Source organism: Bacillus rossius, chromosome 1 (genome assembly GCF_032445375.1).
Source record: "Bacillus rossius redtenbacheri isolate Brsri chromosome 1, Brsri_v3, whole genome shotgun sequence".
Classification (NCBI taxonomy): Eukaryota; Metazoa; Arthropoda; class Insecta; order Phasmatodea; family Bacillidae; genus Bacillus; species Bacillus rossius.
In genome coordinates, this window is record NC_086330.1 from 356,347,484 (window position 1) to 356,369,972 (window position 22,489).

The 22,489-nt window shown below is 37.2% G+C and overlaps 1 protein-coding gene across 1 annotated transcript in view; it reads right to left on the bottom strand.

Annotated features, from left to right (window-relative positions):
- The window catches only part of LOC134528270 (uncharacterized), a 63,261-nt gene extending 44,771 nt beyond the window's left edge, over positions 1-18,490 (bottom strand). Inside the window, exon 1 of the mRNA XM_063361752.1 lies at positions 18,223-18,490. The gene's annotated coding sequence lies outside the window, so the exon portion shown is untranslated. The remainder of the gene's footprint in view (positions 1-18,222) is intronic.
- Positions 18,491-22,489: the final 3,999 nt, after the last annotated feature.

Genomic DNA, 22,489 nt, shown 5'->3' on the forward strand with positions numbered 1-22,489 from the left:
GTTTACGGACGATAGTTTAACGTGACGTCATAGAAAAATATTGATGAAATGATTGCATAATTTTATGAATAAAATTGAATAATTTTAATTGAAATATCACTATTTTGTATGGATACAAAGAAGGAGTGAAATGAAATATACAATTTAATTGATAAATTTACTTTTATTTGCACTCATTAATTCAAATATGTTTATTACTTTAACGAAGAGATCATTTTAACTATAACTTTTATACATGTTTGCTATTTTAACTTCTTCCAATCTGTGTTATTCTGTTAAGGATAGGACGATGACAGGAAAACTAGGAAACGAATGGGAGTGTTTCAAGTTTAATGTGCAGCGGCGTTCATCGATTTATTAGACGTTGTCACGTCAAAAAAAAATTGTGTCTATAACATTGAGTGCTGTATGAGAAAGTATACGTATGAATGGAATATTATTGTACTAATCACTTTTATAATTTTTCGCATTACTCTGTTGGTATTGGAAACATAACCACATTTGAAGAATATATTTTGTTCACACGAGAAAGTGATGGATCCTGTAAAATAATATGTTCCTTAAACTTTTGTTTTTTGCATTTCCTATCACCCATTAAAATTATACTCTACAATTTCCGAAGATTTGCATATTTATTAGTCTTTGCGGTATCGTTCGGAGAATCACTTCTAAACTAGAAGAAATATCGCCAGTTCATTTATGTTTTTTCTGTTCTTGTTGAGTGCTCTTATGAATCATACATGAACTTGTCTCCTGAGGGGAAAGTTAAAGAAATAAAGAACCGAGAACTTCCGGGGACGATCCACTGCAGATTGATGCGTTTCACCGCTAGTTTTTTTTTTCTTCAAGTTGGCACGCGCCTTCAGGAAAGCGAAACGGATTTGTTGGTTAAAATTATGGGGAGGGGGGGGGCTAAAGGCGCCAATCGGATACGGTTCTTCTCCCCAGGAGGGGAAGCGGGGGCGCTGAAGACTGCAATACTGGAAAACTACCATAATGTTAAAATTCCGCCGCCTCTTCGAAAAAGGCGAAAAAGTACCATAACGGAAAACTGCCACAACGAACGGAATTCTGCCATATTTTCTTATAAACTCCATGGAATGAGTACAGCAGCATTGCTCTCGAAGTAGTGTATAGAATACTCGATAGGTAACGCTGTTTCGCAGGTTAACTTTAAAGCCTATAGATAACGCTTCTGACTGTGATAGTTGCAATCACAAATCACCGCATAGATCGCGCACGGGAAGAGAAATATATTTCCAAATATGTGTTATAGGGAGCAGCACTGTAATCTTATTACAAAGATTTGTAAAAAAAAATTTGTAGTTTTTCATCATGGCACTTTTTCTCCTGTTTTGACAGAGGTGACGGAAAAGTACCATAATGGAAAACTGCCATAACATGAAAGGACGAAGGGTAATTCTGCCAAAATTTCTTATACAGTTTACGGAATGAGGAAAACGGCCTTACTCGTAAAATCGTAATGTAACTAGCTTCATAGAATTTGCATTTTTGCATTCTGGAATAATTAAACTAATTGTAGTTCATTATTTATTGAGTGCGAATTCAACGCAAATATTCAAGGGATTTCTTGTGTAATGTTTTCATTATTAGGGCGATAGAACACAAAAAAACTCAGATATTAAGGTTTTTAATATCTATATTAAATTATTTAAAGTCTAAAAAATGTATTTTTAAGATGCTGAAATTCGAAGGAAATATTTTTTTGTGTAGTGTTGAAGGCACAGGTCAAGCAGCACACGCGCTCTAGGGAGACATAGGCTCGTACATCGAATGTTGGTGGGCTTTGCACATCCTTGCAGTCTTTCAAAATTAAATTCTGCTAAAATTTAAGTATTTTTTTTATTAGTAAATGAAAGATACCTATTACTATGCGTAGAATATTATTCTGCTTCTTTAAAACTGTCAGGTCAAATTGAATTTCAGTTTTTTGTGCCTTACAGAACATAGTCTACAAACGAATTATGACATAAAATAACAACAAAAAACACATTAACATAAGACATACACTAATACATATCAATAACTTTGATACAAAACACGAAACAAACAGATATATAAAGATTGATAAAGTTCATGTAAACTAATTGGTTACTTTGGATTTCACAAAAATCTTAAACAGAAACTAAAATGGTGTATAAAAAATAAATATGTAGATTACTTAAGTTAAAAAAAAAAAATTTGCTTAAGTTTTTAACCAATGAATGTCTCTAGATTATTCAAAAATATGGTACACACTTTATAGTTACTAATGGTTTTAAAAGTGTCACAAATTCTGTAATTGCAAGTTGGAATTCTTAATCCAAACCGAGATATTATGTATGAACCATCAAAAATGGTAATAAAATATATATAATAAAAAGTGAATCATTGATTGAACGTCTGATAAATAGAAAATAAAATTAAGTTTATAAAGGAATGTAGGAAATCAAAAGCCTTAAATTTTTAAATATTAATTTAAGAACTTTTTTCTGCATAATGTTACGAACGTAAGCAGGGCCGCCGCGTGCGCAGGTGCAGAGCTGGCTGACGTCACGCTGCCGCCGCAACATGAGACGTGCCGCGCGCGCCTGGAAGATTACAAGGGTCGCCACTTCCCCTCCCTCCACCCCTTCACTCCCCGCGTGGCGCTCTGCCTTTGACACGTTAACATGACACCTGACAGCTGCGGAGTTACGCGAGCCGCCGACGCATGTTTCGAGAGAATTCTGCCGTCGGGTCGGCGCGGAATGACGCGACTGGCTCCAGTCGCGCTCGTGAATTCTAGAAGTGACGCCTGTGATATATAAGCCCAGGATGCCGGCCTCCGAGGGGAGTCAGTGAAGTTGAGTCGGGAGTTTTTCTGCGGCGGAGTTTCCGGGCGATAGTGCCACGCGTGCGGTGGAGCGGTGTTGTCCCTGGACGAAGGTTCCAGGGCGGAGAGTTCAGTTCCGAGCGATAGTGTCGCGGGCGCGGCGGAGTTCTGGGGCGAAAGAGTCCCGAGGAAAGTTCCGAGCGAAGCGTCGAGCGTACCCTCAGCGAAGAGAAGTGCGACGGCGGCGGCGGAGTGCGGTGACCGAGTCCCGCAAGCATGGGTCAATTCAGTGACTATACACTCACGTACTAATTTAAATGCTATTGCAATTTTGGTAATTTGTAAACTGTGAGTTTGTGAAGCAACTAATATGTGAAATATTTATTACTTAAAAATATCTGAACTTTTTAAATTATGGTTTTGGGTCGGTTTTAGCTATTCGGTTAGATCGTTGTTTTGGCTGGTTGCAGTGACAATCTCAGTGTTTGAATTTTGAGCTGTTTAAATAATCATCATGTTCTAACTTTTGAATTTTAAATTTTTTAAGTAATTAAAAAAATATTAAAAACTACATTCTTCTTTAGGAATGGGAGCATTGATGTAATTATATCAACACTATTACACATTTATGTAATACATCGTTGGCTTAAATATCTGGTCGCAGCTGCCTGAGGTGTCTGATGAGTGTAAATTTGATATATTTTCGTCTTTCAAATAGGCGTTTTAAAAATCTTAAATTAAGTACTAAATCTATGATAGTCAAATTAAAAGATACATTTTCATACTGACTTCGTCGGAGTTTCAGGTAATGATAGCATTGACCTTAAATCGATCAGTCTGTGAATACTAAGAATTTAGAATTCTTGGTAATAGCTTACCGCAGAGTTTAACAAGAGCATAAATCAGAGTTAAGCAGGAGCATAAATGTTTTATTTCATACAATGAAACCCTCAGAAACTTAATTAAATCATCGGGATTATTTAACATGAACTTCTTGAGAACACAACCATAGAATTTTTTTTTTTCTTCAAATATTTGTGCACATCGCAACGACATCGCTATTTAATTATTTGTAATTTTAATTGTAACAAAAGTTGGAATACGGTGTTTGAAATATTTTGGTTGTGTAATATTTCTACGTGTAATAGCAATAAAACATGAATTATGTTTAAACTGTATCAAAAGTTAATTTAAAGGTTGTTTATGTTTATTTCAGTACAAAGTAAAATATCCTTCTACAAGAGATTTCTTTTTTCTTATAATTTTGTTATTTTAAATTATTATGGTCGAACGTTTCCTACAGTTTAACAACTTAAGTAGATGAAATAATTTCGCTATGAAATTAAATACCCCATACATACTATACTTGATATTTTGAGGTTATTACGAAAACAATATGTAATTTTATTTTAAACACATTTTTTTGGAAAACGTACGGGTTTCAAATACTAAATAAAACATTAAATTTTCTTTTTTGACGTGAAAACGTCTAATAAACCGATGAACGCCGGCTGGACGCACGAAAAAGTGTCCCGTAAAGCACATTGTTCCACTACGGATGTGTCCCGTTACGCTCATTGTACGCATGCACCGTATCTCTCTTCCACTCGATTGGAACAACCATCGATTTGACTTTTCAATCATGTTTTTGTCGTTTGAATTATTAATATTATATAATTTAACGATCGTCCACCTATTTTCAGCACAATCGGTACGGTTATTTAAAAGTTATGTTGAATTTTCAAATACGTTTTTAACGAACAAGGGTGTTTTATAGTTACACATAATAATTCAAATTACACCCGGGATCTTTTGCACAAAGTTTTAAAAATTATTGTAACACATTATAAATAAGTTTGGTGTATTTGGGATGCGTATTTGTTATAAAACCGTATTATAAAAACGAAATAATATTATTCCCCTACGGTGCTGTCATCTACGGTGACGGACGCGAACCGAACGAATCGTGCTATCTTTTAGCTGCCGCGGGAACCAGGCACTCGTTAATACATATTTTCCTTTGTTTATCGCGAGGGGCGTTATTATTAATGAAATATAAATAAAATTTCGTTCCCGGGGCCACAATTGCATATCATTTTGAGCACTGGAAGACATAAAAACGTAAAATATTCTCGACGAATTTTAATCTGTGGTTTTGATTGCTTATTACAACAACAATTTCGGCAATAAAGGTTAATTATTCTTGCATTTTAAAAATCTGATTACTAGTATAATTTCAAGTATTTATTCTTTTATTATTAAAAAAAGTAGCATCTGTCGGCGAGTGCAGTAATAATAGGTTATGTTACAATTGACTAAAAAAATTATGGTAATTCATATAATTGATGATAGATATTTGATTACAGATTATTTATATGAAAACTTCTTCATATTTATATTTAAACTTTAAAGCTAAACGCCAGTTTTTAAAATTAATTACAAGTCATCTACACGTGAACTGTTTCGTTGACTGTTTATAAAGTGAAGTGAAAAGTTAGTGTGGTTTTCATTGCTTATTACAACACAATTTCGGCAATAAAGGTTAATTATTTTTGCATTTTAAAAATATGATTAGCCTATTGGTATAATTTGAAGTATTTATTATTTTATTATTGAAATAAAAATGATTCAATTTTATTCATAAAAGTTTGCAATCATTTCATCTATAAACTATCGTCCGAAAACCGACCTTACGGACAACCAATTTTTTAATTGTTCTTGCAATTGGGGAGATTGATTATATGTATAGTTTAGGACATACACCATTGCTGATTACAATGTATTACATAAGAAACCTCAATAATAGACAAGAAAGATAAATGTGCAAACACACAGAAATCAAGCGAAAATCAGAGAACATCAAAACATTTAAAACATAGACAGCACAGAAAATTACTTTGAAAGAATTGGTAATAAATTATTAAAGCACAAACGGATAAAGTGGGCTAACAACGACGAGACAGTAGCAACTATAACAGTAAATAAAGACGAAAAATACTTTGGACAACTCACAGAATGAAATTTACAGTACTTTTACAAAAAATTGTTTTGGAAACCAGTTGAAAGGATTTGTTTGCAATACTAAAAGAAAATATTATAACTTTGTACATCACATGGCTTTGGTTATTTTTGCATATATGAAATATGGTTTATCGCTTTATCGCAGTAAAACTGAATATTTCTTACAAAAATTTACTAATAATTCTATACTTTAATGGATGAATTCATTCGGCAATTTTTTTTAAACCGTAGAAAAGATAAACGATCAAATATTCAACAATTTGGCTTTATTTTGTTTTGCCGTGCTTAATATGCGCAGCTAATACTGGAAAGCTATTCAAACAACGGTTTGCAAATAACTTTAAATATTGAAGGTACTGGGGCAACACAAAGAATAAATGGTAACACTATTTTGTATTGATACAGTTATTTTCATGTAAATGTACAAATTAACAAATATGTAAGTTTACATGAATACTTCTGTTCTTTTTACAATAAAAGTTACGTTGCACAACGGCAAACAGAATAACCCAAGATGAAACTTAACAGATAATAATTGAAAATACAACGGCTATACAGAGACGCATAGGAGAACCCAGCGATGTGACAAAACAGTGATGATAGCACAGACGAACACCGTAAGCAACAGTTGTGCGAAGAAAACATATATTTTGAAAACCACAACGATGATAGCGCAGACTAACACTGTATATGTTTCCTAAGACAACAGTTGCGACGTTACGGGAAATAGATCTATTCCATTCTTAAGGCACAATCAGACTGAGGTTTGTCATGACATACAGTTTAATGAGTAATGGTGTACGTCCGAAACTACATATTGAATTAATTTACCTATTATTATTATTATTCAGTTTCAGCCATCAGTGGCTCATGTATTTGTTCTTTCTTTCGGAAATACCGTAAAAATGTCAACCTTTGTTTCCGCATTGTACCGCGACCTTTCCAATGTCAGTGTATGAAAGACGTGCTTACAGTAAGTCTTGTGTAAACTGGCATTAAATACCGACTTCTTGGGAAAACAATTACACATGCTTCTGTGTACGAGGCATTTCGGGCTATAACGGGGAGGAAATACATTATTGTAGCTCACTAAGTATTACAAGAATACTTATAAAATAATGCATAAGTAGCTAATTTGCTAACATGTCGATCCTTGTTTTTTTTCTCTCCTCTAAACCTGGAAGGGAGGGGTGCGGACCTGCCCCCTGGCTACGTGCAGCTACTACCAGCGCCAGGCTCCGGTGGTCCCGAAGGTCGCCGGCCACGTCCCGGCCTACAGGCAGCAGCCCGGCAGCTGGCGGCCGGCCACGTCCCGGCCTACAGGCAGCAGCCCGGCAGCTGGCGGCCGGCCACGTCCCGGCCTACAGGCAGCAGCCCGGCAGCTGGCGGCCGGCCACGTCCCGGCCTACAGGCAGCAGCCCGGCAGCTGGCGGCCGGCCACGTCCCGGCCTACAGGCAGCAGCCCGGCAGCTGGCGGCGAGCTAGACGCTGGGGAAGCCCGCGGCTTCAGAGCTAGCGGGGTGCTGTCATAACTTAGAAACACACAACTTAGAATTTTCTAAGTTATGACTTTCTACGTTACGACGTTTCTAAGTTGTGTGGTTCTGCGTTGCGTGTTTCTAAGTTATGACAGTTCTAAGTTTAGATAGTTCTAAGTTGTGACTTTCTACGTTATGACGTTTCTAAGTTGTGCGGTTCTGCGTTGTGTGTTTCTAAGTTATGATGTTTCTAAGTTGTGTGTTTCTAAGTTATGTGGATTTTTCCAAGTTTTCTAAGTTGTGACAGTTCTAAGTTGTGACTTTCTACGTTATGACGTTTCTAAGTTGTGCGGTTCTGCGTTGTGTGTTTGTAAGTTGTGTGTTTCTAAGTTGTGTGTTTCTAAGTTATGATGTTTCTAAGTTGTGTGTTTCTAAGTTATGTGGATTTTTTCAAGTTTTCTAAGTTATGACAGTTCTAAGTTGTGACTTTCTACGTTATGACGTTTCTAAGTCGTGCGGTTCTGCGTTGTGTGTTTCTAAGTTATGATGTTTCTAAGTTGTGTGTTTCTAAGTTATGTGGATTTTTCCAAGTTTTCTAAGTTATGACAGTTCTAAGTTGTGACTTTCTAAGTTATGTGGTGTTCCCGGAGCGAGCAACCCGCCCCGACGAGCTGCAGTCGTGCTGACGGCCCGCCGGACGTGGTAACGGTCGAGGCGGCCGCCCGGCTTCAGGCCGCTACGCGCCAGGCACAGGACTGGCGTGCAGTCTCGCCGGCGGCAGCGCGCCTCCGTCATTTCACGCAGGCACGCCCCTACACCACTTACAATACCGCGCGTCGAATGTTTCACACCTGATAAAAACACCCGTTCCTCGCACGTTGCAGACGAAACCATTGGAACGAAACTCCCGTAGAAACATGCACTGGATCTCGAACGTCATTCTTAATGAGTAACTTTTGATAAATCTCGAGCGGTTTTCTAATAGGTTGCGTTGCGTTAGTCCCTGGAGATCTTCTCGCCGTTGTGCGACCCAGCCAGGACCTGAGTTCTTCATCTCGGAGGTGCTACAGCTGAAAGGGCGATGGTTCTCTCACGCCTTCCATGTTGGATTTTTTTGGTAAGGACGGACCAATAAAATTCTCTAGTACCGACATGTGTTTAGTTTTCGAAAGATTCGATATTCTAGGCAAAACGATTAGAAAAAATATATATAAAAAATCCCTTTCGGCACAGCCTACAAGGCGTAGGTAGATTTCGATGTAGGTACCTATTTTTTCTGAAAACATTTTTGAAGCTTCTATAAACTTCTGGAACATTTTAAGGACTTTAATGGGGTTTATAAATCTTGAAACGAAAAACTATATAAAAAACATTCTGGAAGTCGCACCATGTAAACGGGTACTATATAGGTAGTATTTCTTCGAAATCTACCTAAAAGTGGAATATAGAGTCAGAAATTCAGACGATAGCACATGTCTTAGTCTACGACATCAATTTTCTTTGCAGAAGCTATCAAAGAAATAGGTACTTGTATTTTCCACCAGCTAAAATGCTCTCGAAACATTTCTGACACAAGAAAAAAAATTGTTTGTACACGCCATCCTCTGTATCCTGTATTCTCCTACGATATTAATGCGTGCCCAGGGTTTTCTCACTGTATCTATGCAGGTTTTACCTGGGTCCAAATTAACATTGTGTTAAGCTAGTTTTAGGATAAGGGAGTTAGTCATGGTGCCAATCGCTGCCGTGGCTGGCCAATCCCCGCACAGAGCACACGATGCATGGGACCCTCTTCTAACATGGCTGATCCCAGAATGGCTAGGCGTTGTAGAAGCACCTAGGACCATCCCTAACCCAGGACCACTCCTACAAAGTACACTTAGTACTTACTTAGTACTTAGTTAGGTTAGGAAAAAAAATTGAATGTACTGTTGTGAAACTTCGGCTTGCCGCAGTGATACACGCGAAGTTCAAACACGCGTATTTCTAAATGTGTGTTTGTGATGGGGGGGGGGGGGGGTGGTGATGAGTGATACTGCCTTTATGGTGGATTTCACGTGCGTTCAGATTGAGAGGGAAAGACTCAAAGAGTAGGACAGGATGCAGATGGAGCATTAGCAGTCAGACGTGATGCCATTTTGATTTTTTTCTTTTCTTTCTGATTTTCACATACCATTATGGCGGACGTTTGTTTAAATTTTTATCAGCTGTTCTAGCCTGCTTTTTTTTTTACTAAACGATGGTGGTCAAGCTGTTCGGAATAAAATTATATCAAAATAATACTGGTTAATATATTTATTTAAATGAAAAGTCCCGAACGAATATTCGTTATACAAATGTAATAATGATATGAGTTGGCGTTTATCTCCAATTTAACCTCAAATACAGGTACAGCTGGTACATTTGTAAACAAACGGCGGGAATTTTGGTACGTGCGGTACACTGAAATCCCCCTCCTCTTCACCTTAGCTCGGACCTTATGCTTAGAGACTGGAAAAATTCGCGCTTTCGATGACCTCTAGGAAAGACTCCACAACCCTCTACATACTCAGGCAAATGCCACTTGCTCATTGGCTATTGACTCGTGACACTTGTCAACTGGGACGCTTGCGATTCGATACTTTTTTGGTTGAAGGTTTCCCATTGACTAAAAGTTAGGGGCATGACGATTTCGCGAAAAGATTTTGGGACTAGATGAAAGTTAAAACACTGTAGCATTGTCTGTGTTTCGTTATTGGTTGAGTTTCTTCCAGGTACATATCGATTGTAACAACACCAATCACAGAGATTCAGTGCGGAAGCAAAAGCGTCCTGAGTGGCTTGGTCAAATAAGGCAACTACTTCTCTCACAGACGGCCGCCAATCACAAGGAAGAAACCACAGTTGTGGGTATACCTTGTTACAGTCTAATAAGTGTTCATATCTTTCCGCGAAATCTTCATGCTCCTACTAAAAGTCATTCAGATAAACTGTAAGCCAATCACAGAAGCAATATAAATGTACAGTTGTTTGGATTCTAGCATATCGTGAAATGAACCCGCGAATTTTTCCGGTCTCTACATGCTCCATCTGTGTGTTTCCCTGATCTCTGGGAAGGCTCCGTGTACGTGCTGCGCGGTTGGCTGCCCTGCGTGCGTCTCAAGGATCGCGTGACTGCCGCGGACAGCGACCCGACGAGTCACTGACTCGGCGACCGCCGAGTTCAAGGGAAGCCCGACGTTCACTTACCCCTGACCAGTTCCCCCGAACACACACACACACATTCGCCGAACGCTCGCGCAACTTCGCGATCGGAGTGGGGAAAAAAAACACAAGAATTAGTAACATTTTTCATTATTTAAAAGTATTTTAAATTTCACTGACCCAACGAAACTAACCTTTCGTAATAGATGCGATAACGAACAATTTTTTTTTGGCGTGACAACGTCTAATAAATCTATGAACGCCGGCTGCACGCACGAAAAAGTGTTCCGTTACGCACATTGTCCCGTTACGCTTTGTCCTGTTACGCTCATTGTACGCTTGCGCCGCATCTATCTCTCTTCCACTCGATTGGAACAACCATCGATTTGACTTTTTCGAGGCACATTAAACTTGAAACACTCACATGCGTTTCCTAATTTTCCTATCATCGTCCTATCCTTAACAGAATAACACAGATTGGAAGAAGTTAAATAGCAAACATGTATTAAAGTTATAGTTAAAATAATCTGTTCGTTAAAGTAATAAACATATTTGAATTAATGAGTGCAAATAAAAGTAAATTTATCAATTAAATTGTAGATTTTATTTTACTCCTTCTTTGTATCCATACAAAATAGTGATAATTCAATAAAAATGATTCAATTTTATTCATAAAAGTGTGCAATTATTTCAATAATGTTTTGTTATGACGTTGTCACGTTAAACTATCGTCCGTAAACCGACTTTACAGACAACTAATTTTTTTATATATATTTTGCGTCACAGACCTAACCTAATCTAGAGATTTAAAATAGCAAAATAAAAAGATTAAATAAAAATTCGAAGATGTATGAACGCGGGTTTTTTCAGGGTTTGCGAGTCGGAGTCTGTGAAGTTCAGGTTTCCTCGCGAGTTCAAAGGCACCGAAGGCGCTAGCGAGGGAGGGGCGCGGGTTCGAATCCCGATACAACTATGTCCCCGATTCAGGTACCCCCATACATGGGCGTCGCAACCGTGGGGGATGGGGGGACACGTCCCCTCCAATAATAAAAGTTCTCAATTTCGTCCCCTCCAATAATATATTTAGTTTCGTAGTTATATTAAAAATATGATTTCTGTGATATAACCCATATGTTGCGCATGGTGCATTTAGTCCAATCATGGTAATCTGAGCACTGTGTTTTTACAAATTTGTTCTCTGAAAATATTTTTTTTATATAAAAAATATATTACATAATACAAACCAACTATAATTAGAATATTTAGGAAAGAAAAATGCCTAAAAACCACCTTTTTGTACCTTCAAACCCCAAATTTTCCCGGCTTTTTTTTCCCCCAGGGGATGGATATTCCTCAATAACTAAATCATTTGCAGTCCCCCCCCCCCCCCCACAAATATATCCTTGCGACGCCCATGCCCCCATCCACTTTCACGATGTTTCCCCGAAATCACTCCAGAGAAACGCCTGGGATATTCTTCTTCACATGAGGCCATCGGATGGCCAGTACAGGATTTGGGGTTGCTCTAGAATATTGCGTAAACATATTAGTTCTCAGAAATCTCGAAAAGATGGTGGACCCGCGTGGTTCAGCCGTATAGTATATTTATTTCGTGAACTTCGCAGCATTTACACAGCTCGTTGGTATTAAAAATATAAAACTTTATAATAGTCCATCTATCCTCTAATACTTTATGATATGCTTTACAGTCCTAAAAAATAATGACAACTTGAAATATCCGCATTACAATTTTGACTACCCTTAATTAACTATTGAAATGTAGAAATACCGCAGCGTTCTTCATACTGCAGAAACACAACAAATTAACCTGAGTGAAGATCTGCTCCATTTTTTCGGGACATCCAAAACATCAGCTGGATTTTGGATTTTGGAAACAAACAGTTGTAAAAAACTTTCGTGGAAGTCACTATTTTTAACGATATAACTTCTAAATCATACCTATTGACCATCGTCAGGCGTGTTCAAGCACCATTTTCGAAATGTCTTAGGGTGTTAACATGCTTCGATAGTGAGGAAGAAAGTGACTTGGATTACTTCACAGTATGCCGTATCCTGACAATTGCCAACTTAACGTCTCAAACGGCTTACAAACACTCTTGAAACAGATTTGTGGGCGTCGAAGCTTTCTCTTGAACGCTTGGTTCTTAAGGTAAACAATTGATCGACTTAATAATACATTCGTCGTATAAACAAAATCAAATATAACAAAAAAATTGTTCAATCGGTTCAGATTCAAGTTACATAGGTTGGTAGGCTCATTTTTGTTGCTATCGCAGATTTTGAGGAGAGATGAAGTGACTATAAGACATTGTTTTATTAATCAAAAGTAATATTTGTAACGTTTTTTTAAGCGTAATATTATTGTATAGTTGATTAGTATCTAACACTATACTATCTTATTATGTAATGTTTTGTTAACGAATGGTTTTATGTACATAATTATAGGAATGGAAATGCGCCATCTTAGTTCCAAAAATTTTGAGGCAATGAGTAAATTGGGTTTCTCTAAATCATAACATGCCTGAAGTTTAAAGAGACTAACTAATACAATTGTTTTCGCTTGTTAAAATATTTTCGTTTAGTATTGAATTAATCATCATGTCTACAATAGACACTGTGCTATGGTATTTGTATATTTCCTGATGTGTAATCGCTCCCTTAACCGAGAACAATTTTCAATATTAGATATTTAAATATTTTTATGTTTAAAAAACTATTTAAATTAATGACATCTTTTGTTCATATCTTACCCTTAACACCTCGAAAACTGAATTTTCACCGTAACTATATAAACGACCTAATACATTTAGATCCGGTTAAGAGCTAACAATTCAATTCATGCATTGATCATTAACTTGCCAGGAAATATTATGACGGTTATTTCAAGCAAAGTAATTGTAGGTATTAAAAAAATAAATAATTATGTTCTTAATTTTTTGGTTATATTGCTACAAAGACTCAGTTTTCTTCGTTATTCAAACTATATTTCTATATGAGAATATTAATATATTTCATACTCACTTATTACTGCACAGTAATCGTATACTTAAGATTTAAAATAAAAATATAGCAAAAACACAATTTGAACACATGCTGCTTAGCAGCGATGATGATTGCAACTCTTTTTTCTAAGTCTTTTTTCTTTATCTTTATATATATATATTTCTTGTGTGCGTGTGTATGTCACTGAACTCCTCCTAGACGGCTGGGCCGATTTTGATGAAATTTTTTGTGTGAGTTCACGGGGATTCGAGGATGGTTTAGATTAACAATTGGATATTTTATCTCGATTCTGAGTTAAGAAAAAACTAAAAAAACACGCTTTAAAAGCAAAAAAACTAAGCATTGTTGATAATTAGCCTCCATGGCAACGGGCTTTTGCATTGTTGTTGCCTTCTGCGTAACCATGGGAAAGGTTTTTGGTAACGGCAGTGGCGTGCCCAAGAGGAGGGGTATGTATAATGAGAAGATACAAAATGTCCAGCGTAGAAATACTTACCGCCATATCCATATCTCACAAAAAGTACATTTGGGCAGGACAATGTCTGTCGGGTCCGCTAGAAATATATATAGAGATATATATGTCCGTCGGGTCCGCTAGAAAGATATATAGAGATATATATGTAGAAAGATATATAGAGAGATAGAGATATAAATAGAAAGATAGAGAGAGTTATAGAGATATACATAGAGAGATAGAGAATTAGAGAGATAAAGAGAGATGCTTAGTATACGTTCAAAAAATTACAAAAAAAATTGATTGAGGCATTGCAACGCATGCCGGGCATTATCTAGTATAAGTGTATATTTCATTCTAGGTGTGTAAGTTCGAAATATAACATTGGTATTTTGTGTTACATTACCGTTTTCTATTAGCCATCGATGCATGATTTTTCAACAGTCGTTTTATGTTAGCAAGTATTTTTTCTTGGATTATTTCCAAGAGCGAATCGAGATACGGGACATGTTTCAACGAACAAACACGCTTTGTAACTGGCAACTTCTCAAACACGTGTGCTAGGCGGGTAGTCTATGCATAATCGGCAGGAAAACCTTCGTCTGCGATGTTGCTTCTTTCAACTACTTGCAGTGCAAGTTTCATCTGAGGTATTTCCGAACCTGTTTGTATGGAAGTGAATACGGTAGTGTAAGTTTTCCCACTGTAACAAAATGGAACACCTTTTGCGTTTCTATCGTCAGCCCAACAGAAAAAAGCTCAATTTTTCGCACTGGCAAGCATATAATATGCTTTTAATATAAAATGTATTCTGTGTATTATGGCCAATTTATGTCTCAAAAATTTTTAATGCATTTATTTCTTTTTTAAGAATGATTTTTTTTTGTGTTTTAAAAGAGTTAAGTTTTAGCAAAACTAGAGGAAGGTTTGTAGTTGTAATATATTTTTATTAGTGCAGGTTGATAAGTGCGATGCTCGCTGGTGCTGCTAGAGCGGTATCGCCTCTAAGTGCGAGGGTCTTAACTGGTGGGCAGTATTCTCGTCGTTCATAGACAACGCGCATAAACTAGCTAAAAATTAAAAAAAAATGTTCACTTGTATTGCAAACCTGAAATTTAATCTTACCAACAAACATAAATGCCTCTCTAAAGTAAGGATAATTTATGACCCGTTCAGGGAGATGATATTCTAAAGATATATTGGGTGTATATATATAAAAGTAAAAGGTAGACGCCATCTTAGTTCCAAAATTTTCATAGGCCTTGAAATGTTTATATGTCCTGACTTTCAAAATTTGACTTTCATGAAAGCATAGTTTATAGATTAATAGAAGATTGAAATGAATAATAAGATGCTAAAATGGTCCCCCCCTGCGATGCAATTACTTGGCGTTTTGTATTATATACATTTTTGGCAATTTCTACAACCGTAATAATATTAAGTAGCCCATATGTTAGACGCTTTGTAGCTTTCCTATTGGGTGATCTCAGCCATTTTAATATAATTAAATTTTCGTTAGAAACATTAGAAAATTTTTAAGGCATAAAAACTGTTGAAACCAATATGGATACATTTGTTCCTATCATTTTGGATTATTTCCTTTTTTTAACAATTATTTTCGATTTTAAATTATTATAATTCTGTTAAGACAAACTACATACAAAAGCATCATAAGCATTTAAAATATATTACAGAAAGTTATGTAATAACAAGTTACAGACTGAAAACGCCTGTACAATATTATGTGATTGATTTTGGCAGACAAATATAAATGTCATAGTTACGCCTGTTCACAAATGTAAACTTCAAAACTTTTCTGTTTTCAACAGCTTTTCTTTTCAAGCAATGCAAATAACACTTAAGCTGACCCTCAAAATACTTCATTTTTTAAAAAATCTAAGATTGTAAACACTAGCACTGCACTAACACTCCTTAATAATATTTTTTTTATAATTTAGTAATTTGCTTTGATTTAAAAAAAAAAATAAAACAACGTAAATTGTTTATAAATTGTATAGGGTTTATGTAATGGTTTATAGAAATTTTAAACAATATTATTATTTCATCTCTTTCATAATATGACCACGTAATAGTAGTGTAGTATATATATTTCAATTAACTGTTCGTGTGTAGTTTTTGAGATAAAACTTTTATATGCGTAATATATTAGCTGTCATTTTACGGAATTTGGTAGGAGTGATTTCGTGAAAATGGAACGAAGTCCATGAACATAAATGTGACACAAAGATGGCGGACCCACGTGTGGCGACATAAACCCGTATAGTACAATACATTTATAAACATTAGGGGACATACCAAACGTATTGGTGTGCCAAATGAAACGTTATTCTAGTAAAAGCACCTGAAATATATTTGGTAAAATAAAATAGCCACAGTAAAAAGTTATCCCAAGTTTTAAAAAAACGTAAGACAATTGGCATTACAGTAATTATAACATATATTCTCCTTATAATTATCTCAACTAGCTTATTAACACAGCGGTACGGTGCGCACTTATTAACCTCAAGGGACAAATTTTAAATCTCACCTTTAGTAATTTTTAATAACATTATAAAATATAATATTATATAATAATGTTGTATCAGCTCAATAAAGTTAAGGGTTGTTTGTAGGAATTATTTACATACATATTTCAGTCGTTTATGTAAAAAAAATATATACAAACATATACTTAGTATTATAATATGTTTTTTTTTTTTCAAAAGATTTCAAGTAAATATTTTAGTAATTCCATAGAAGTATAACTTCTAACATGTGCGGATTCATAGTATTAACTGTTTAGTGAATTTTAAAAAGATGGACAGTGCTTAAATAAAATTCCTTGTCGAAAATCAGGTCCAAAGCCGGGATTTTACCGCAGCCGTTTCTAACAGATTAAAAATTTTGGTTGTTTCGTGCTGGTAATTGCTATCTGCGTTTGATGGTGGCAAGCAACTTTTACGACTCAGGCAGCGAATTCTAAGGGCAGGCGCTGAAAGTATGTTTGAGTTGCGTATCCAGATATTGGGTAATTGATAACGAATATTTTATTTATCAGTTTATTTATCACGCTCGGAATCATTTAAAATAATTTTACGTTAAATTTCGTGTCCGAGTTTAGTTTTATAAGTTTATTTGCAACATGAACAACATGAAAACACACGAGTTTGCTCGTTACCGAGTTTAGATGTTTACACAACACTGGCGAGTACTGAAAAACAATTTTTTTATATAACACCCCTTTTAGTAAAAAAAAAATTACACCAACACTGTCAGTGTGAAACTATAGCTTATACATATTTTTGGGTTTTAACAAACATTGAGTGTAAAATCACACCAGCGCTCTGAGTGTGGAACTTGTTTCTATTTTTTTTTGTGTATCATTACTCATGGGATCGATTACTGTCCGGGGTAACCCCCCCCCCCCCACCCCCACCCCCACCCCCGGAATTCTTGCGTAAGCCTTGGAGAAGGAGGATAGGGTTTCATGGGAGGTACTTACAACCAATTGAATGCCACTTAGATTAAAACCCGTTCGTCCGTCTCGAAAGCCCTCGACGTTTACAAGACTTCCCAACCCCCCCCCACCCCCCCCCACCCCCGCCCGCAAAACCAACCCTCTCGGTTAACCCTCCAAACAAACGCGAGCTAGTTTTTCAGTATTCGCCAGAGATTAATAACATCTAACTTCGGTAACGAGTAAAAAATTCAAGAGTTCTCATGTTGCTAATACTCTCATATTACTGAACTCGGACACGTTATTCAGCATAGGATCCTTTAAATATAATGCTTAACGTGATACATATACGCAAAATTGCGTTTTCAACTACATTTTTGTTCAAGTGAATCACGCGTAGTTTCCGCACCCGCCGCTAGAATTCGCTGCCGGAGCAGATACATTCGTCGACTATCGAAACGTTCGAATTTGCAGGCCGAAACCTTAAACTTTTTAATGAAACGACTCCGATGAAAGCAAAAAAAAAAAGAACTTCAAAATTACTAATCCCTGGCTTTGAACCCAATTTTCGACAAGGAATATTTATTAAAATACTGCTGACCTTGTTAAAAATTCATTAAAAAAAGTTAACACTGTAATGTTTCCCTTTGGCTTTGTGAACTTTGGCTGGTGCCTTCCGCCAACAGATGGCGACGACTTGGTCTCGTTACACAACTCCGTTCTTTAAAACTACCGTCCGAGAAATCACTCCCACCAAACGCCGTGTACCGAACGCGAACAACCAACTCACCTGCGCGCTCCAGGTCGCGCGAGAGGCTTGTCGGAGGAGGAAGCGACGGGCGGTGACATCCCCGAAGCCAACAGGGGCGGGGCGGCGAGAGGGGCAAAGGGGCGAAGCCCTCGGCGGCGGCTCTTCCGGCGCTCGTCGCCCGAAGAACCAACACTCTCGCCACTCGTCCTCACGCAGTAGGTCGGTACAGCCGTTCCACGCGGACCCGATTCGCAGGAGGTCCCTGGAGGCCTGGCGCGTGGCGACGACGCGGTTCTCTCTCCGAGCTGCGGCTCCCGAGACAGCCTCCCGCGAACCAGCGGAGAGAGAGAGAGAGAGAGAGAGAGAGAGAGAGAGAGAGAGGTAGACCACGTGACGGCCCGCGGAGCGTGGCGGGCGAGGACTCCGCCCCCCTGGAGGAAGCGCCCAGGACCGCGACCGACTAATTCCCCTCGTCGTAATTACCGCATTCTCCAAGTTAAATAGCGAAAAAAAAAAAGAAAAAAAAAACACACACACACACATACACGTGGTGGGTGCGTGGATGCCATGCGCATAGAAGTGACACTTCGCAGATAGAGGAGGGATATGAAAGTATAAAAATTTGCGCAAGTATACAAACTCAAAAAAACTACGCATGTTCTCAAATTGCCCAAGCATGCAAGTGTTGAAAAATTGGGAGTACGAAAGTTGCGAGAGTGAAAATTTACAAAAAACGTGAAAGTGTTGCATGTTTGAAAAGTTTGGAATGTGAATGTTTGCAAGTGTGAACTTTTGCCACGTGTGAAAGTTTCCACGTGTGAAAGTTTACACGTGTGAAAGTTTGCAAGAGTGAATGTTAGCAAGTGTGAAAGTTTGTAAACGCGCAAGTTTGTAAGCGCGCAAAGTTTCAAGCGCGCAAGTATGCAGGTATATAATTGCGCTAATAGGCACGTGTACAAGCCCGCTAATATGTAAGAATACAAAGAATACAACTACGCAAGTGTGTAAGTGCACAAATATACAAGTATGCTGCAACGCAAACATGTTATCGAGCGCCCCCACTCCTGATTCCCTTCCCCTTCACACCATTCGAGGCCACACTTCTGATTGTTGCAAGTTTCGTTGCCCTCTGAGCGTCTCACTTTCATTACGCTATTATGACTTCATCGCCTTAACTTACCAAACCGGCTGATATGAAGTTTCACTTCATAAAAAGTTGTAATAACTTTGCCTCGTGTTCTTGGAAAATAAATCAATGAAGCAAATAAAGCACTTCGAAGTAAAACTGATATTGGCCGTTTCAGTTAATTTGGCCCTTTTAAAACTATTGTTTAGTGTATTTTTTTCACTTCAGTATGAGTTAAAGGCTTTAAACCTTGTTATTTTTATTTATTTTGTGTCAACGTCTAGTCTGTCATTATAGACGATAGCTCGCATAAGCACAAACCAAGGATATTGGGAAAGCAATACCGCATAGCTTATATAGTACTGGCTGATGTATCTATGATTCGCTGCAGAAGTTTACAGAACACTCTCACACTGATAATTTTACAGATAGACAAACTAACTCTCTCTTTAATTTTTGTACGTTAACACAAAAAAAAATCACAGAGGTAGTATTAGAGAACGGATCATTTTATTCAGAATTTGAATCGAAACTGAAACGTTAAACGTATCTCACAACTGCAGCAAAGAAAGTATAGTAAAACGGTCAAGTGAAACAGTGTGCAAATAAATTATCACTATTGTACCTAAACAAAAAAAAACGGCGGCAAAAAAGTGCACAATGTTTGAAGTTGTTATGACTCTCTGCTGTAGTCGTTACATACAGTATTTCGGTTACATTCGCACGGAACAGTGAGATTTCGAAAATCGCTAAATATACTAAGTATATGTATAATCTAAAGATAATGCTGGGGAAAAAATCGTTTTAAGGACATTAACGGACCACTTAATCAACACCCTCCCCCTAAATCTTCCAATTTTCCTGTCTGAAGAATTTGCGTATCAATTTTCACGGCTCTAGGCCACACGAAATACGCGACGGACAGACAGAAGGACCAACAAATTCTCACTTATATTCTTACAGCAGGAAACATCCTAGGATTTTCCTGGAATGTTTGCTGGAAATCGTGGATCGCAGAAATCAGGATTGCCGTATTTACGACCTCAGGAAAGAGGTTCCAGTAGAATGCCACTGCAATACCTCTATCCGTATAGGAAAGGCGTTAATTCAAAAGAGCTGGTGTCATTATTTCGACGATAAAAATTTAAATTAACATTTTTCATAGGGAAAAATAAATTAGAAAATGTTTGTTAAAACCATCTTTAAAGTAAACTGTTCCAGGAAAATTTCTGCACATTAAAAACTAATTTATTGGTGGAAATTTATATGATTTTCTGCACTTTAAAGAAAATATAATTAATGGGACAGTTAATTTACATTAATGCACTACACTGCCTTAGTTTAGACCAGCTATATGACTATGAAAGATCTAGAAAACACGAACGAAATAATGAAACCAAATTTATTTTCAAATATTTATTTTATTCTTCTTAGTATTCGTAAATTGCGTCTCTATGTTTTATCATACAAGTAAATCCAAAAATAAACTGTTTTGACTGCAACAAACAACCCTCCAAATAATTAACATATAAATATTACACATAGACTATCTCAGCACTACTTTGCATTTTGTCCAGAATAATAAAGTATGGTTAAAGTAGCAGGAGAAAAACGGAGTGTAATAAATTATACAGGTTTGACATAGTGTCAAAACTTCTAAAATTAATTTTTTTTTATTTATTAAAAACATTTTAATTACAACATGCATTTGCAGAGTTCATTTCAACGATAATTCTACAAGTTTCAAAATAATATATCATCTGATTTTGTTATGCAAACAGCCACCTCTCACTACATAGTATCTGCACTTTAATAATAAATACGAACAACAAGACAATGTCTTAGGATCATGTAAAATTACATCCTCCTCAAGGTACCATCAAGTAGCTGCAACATGTTATACAGTGAAGCCAAAACAACTTAAGTCCAAAGTTATTTCGAGCAAGCGTGTCTTTTTGGAATTTTTTTTCCGTAATGCGAATAGCGTAAAAAAAAAATTAATGCGAAGGAAATATAATGCTAGAAGTACTGTAGTTAAATGCAGGTAACTAATTCTTTGGGTTTGAGGGGCCATGTACGTGTTAATGATGCGAGTGCCCGACTTTTCTGATTGCCTTTCTTTTTTTTGCCAGCCATCTTCAAGGGTGGTTAACAACACGAAGATGGCTGCAACAAGAAATGACGAAACGTCTGGCTGTGCTATCATTTTCACTGGACGTGGTCTCAAACCACAAGACTCTGACCACTAAATATATACCTATATATTTACATATTTAAATGCAGGTAATATGTCAAGAATGTTAGGTACCTATACACGTAACACCGTAGCAGTGAGTCGGTCTTCAACGCTTGCACAGTTCCTCCAAGCTTTCTAGGTATTCCTTCCCTTCGTGGAACACCTCGCAAATCAGGCTGAAGGTCCCGTTCATGATCGTGTTCAGTTGTTCCTCGAGCTTGCTGGACAGGGCAGATTCTTTTGCCAGCGCCACGGCGCAGCAACAACAGGCGATCACGAGCAACAGCCTCATCTCTGAAAGCACGAGCACGGATTCCTTCCACAGACTCGCAGATGTGGCCCGGACAGAGGTCCTTGGTTTGAGTCGTTTGCTGGTCTGCACTGCGTGTCGTAGAGGGAACCCTGAAGAACGGACAGGGAAATATGAATGCAAACACACAGTTCTTTCGCCTGTGCCAGTAACTTGCCTCGATAATGACACGGGACCATCAGTAGCGTAGCCAGGATTTGTGTATGGGGGGGGGGGGGGGGGGGTTAAGAAGCATTGGTTTCCCCCCCCCCCCCCCCATTAAAGCGGGGAGTCCGGAAAAATTTGGATTTTAAGATGTAAAATAGTGCTATTTGAGCAGTTTTCGGTACTTAACTTTAAATATTGTAATGGTAAAAATATTATTAATTTTTTAATAAAAAAATTGTTTAAGTGATGAAGTAAGAAATTAATTAAAGATATTTTAATCAATCCAAGTGCCTTGTCCACGTCCACTCAAAATCATAAATCATGCTCGAAGCTCGACAGTACAAAAGAAAAGGAATAAAAATGGTTGGGTTTCGGCAGAACTGGCCTATTCCTGGAAAAAATTCGCTTTAGCTTGAAGAGTTACCCAGTCACCACCTGCTTATAATTACCGCGCTGGTTAAATACAATAGGTGTAAGATATTTGAAA